We start from the raw sequence: 2,012 nt of genomic DNA on the forward strand, positions 1-2,012 counted from the left end.
GTTAGTTATTGGTTTTGACCTTTTCTGTGGGCACTCCAGAATGTGCTAATTTAATTCCAGGTTACTTCTGTTTTGGGCTTCCCCAGTAGCTCAGCTGGTAAAGAATCTGCCTGCAATGCAGAAGACCCCAGTTCAATTCCTGGGTCAGAAAGTTCCCCTGGAGAAGAGATAGGCTACCCTCTACAGTACTCTTGGGCTTCCCTTGTGGCTCAGATAGTAAAGAATCCACCTGCAATGTGGGAGATGTGGGTTTGATCCCTGGGTTGGGAAGCTCCCCTGGAGGAGGTACATCTGTTTCATGTGGTCTTCAGTTCAGTTCAGTTCAGTTCAGTCACTCAGTCGTGTCCGACTCTTTGTGACCCCATGAATTTCAGTATGCCAGGCCTCCCTGTCCATCACCAACTCCTGAAGTTCACTCAGACTCACGTCCATTGAGTCAGTGATGCTATCAAGCCATCTCATCCTTTGTCGTCCCCTTCTCCTCCTGCCCCCAATCCCTCCCAGCATCACAGTCTTTTCCAATGAGTCAACTCTTCACATGAGGTGGCCAAAGTACTGGAGTTTCAGCCTTAGCAGCATCATTCCTTCCAAAAAAATCCCAGGGCTGATCTCCTTCAGAATGGACTGGTTGAATCTCCTTGCAGTCCAAGGGACTCTCAAGAGTCTTCTCCAACACCACAGTTCAAAAGCATCAATTCTTCGGTGCTCAGCCTTCTTCACAGTCCAACTCTCACATCCATACATGACCACAGGAAAAACCATAGCCTTGACTAGACGAACCTTTGTTGGCAAAGTAATGTCTCTGCTTTTGAATATGCTATCTAGGTTGGTCATAACTTTCCTTCCAAGGAGTAAACGTCCTTCAATTTCATGGCTGCAGTCACCATTTGCAGTGATTTTGGAGCCCCCAAAAATAAAGTCTGACACTGTTTCTACTGTTTCCCCATCCATTTCCTATGAGTGATGGGATGCCATGATCTTCATTTTCTGAATGTTGAGCTTTAAGCCAACTTTTTCACTCTCCTCTTTCACTTTCATCAAGAGGCTCTTTAGTTCCTCTTCACTTTCTGCCATAAGAGTGGTATCATCTGCATATCTGAGGTTATTGATATTTCTCCCAGCAATCTTGATACCAGCTTGTGTTTCTTCCAGTCCAGCGTTTCTCATGATGTACTCTGCATAGAAGTTAAATAAGCAGGGTGACGATATACAGCCTTGATGTACTCCTTTTCCTATTTGGAACCTCTTTCAGAATATTCCACAGTTTATTGTGATCCACACAGTCAAGGCTTTGGCATAGTCAATAGAGCAGAAATAGATGTTTTTCTGGAACTCTCTTGCTTTTTCCATGATGCAGCGGATGTTGGCAATTTGATCTCTGGTTCCTCTACCTTTTCTAAAACCAGCTTGAACATGTGGAAGTTCATGGTTTACATATTGCTGAAGCCTAGCTTGGAGAATTTTGAGCATTACTTTACTAGCATGTGAGATGAGTGCAATTGTATAGTAGTTTGAGCATTCTTTGGCATTGCCTTTCTTTGGGATTGGAATGAAAACTGACCTTTTCCAGTCCTGAGGCCACTGCTGAGTTTTCCAAATTTGCTGGCATATTGGGTGCAGCACTTTCACAGCATCATCTTTCAGGATTTGAAATAGCTCAACTGGAATTCCATCACCTCCACTAGCTTTGTTCATAGTGATGCTTTCTAAGGACCACTTGACACATTGCAGAATGTCTGGCTCTAGATGAGTGATCACACCATTGTGATTATCTGGGTCGTGAAGATCTTTTTTGTACAGTTCTTCTGTGTATTCTTGCCACCTCTTCTTAATATCTTCTGCTTCTGTTAGGTCCATACCATTTCTGTCCTTTATTGAGCCCATCTTTGCATGAAATGTTCCCTGTATCTCTAATTTTCTTGAAGAGATCTCTAGTCTTTCCCATTCTGTTGTTTTCCTCTATTTCTTTGCATTGATTGCTGAGGAAGTCCTTCTTATCTCTTCTTGCACAG

The 2,012-nt window shown here is 43.3% G+C and overlaps 1 long non-coding RNA gene across 1 annotated transcript in view; it reads left to right on the forward strand.

Annotated features, from left to right (window-relative positions):
- LOC139185181 (uncharacterized) overlaps positions 1 to 2,012 on the forward strand; it is a 187,176-nt gene that overhangs the window by 150,097 nt on the left and 35,067 nt on the right. The gene's annotated exons all lie outside the window — the stretch shown is intronic.

This window comes from Bos indicus, chromosome 10 (assembly GCF_029378745.1).
Source record: "Bos indicus isolate NIAB-ARS_2022 breed Sahiwal x Tharparkar chromosome 10, NIAB-ARS_B.indTharparkar_mat_pri_1.0, whole genome shotgun sequence".
NCBI classification, from domain to species: domain Eukaryota; kingdom Metazoa; phylum Chordata; class Mammalia; order Artiodactyla; family Bovidae; genus Bos; species Bos indicus.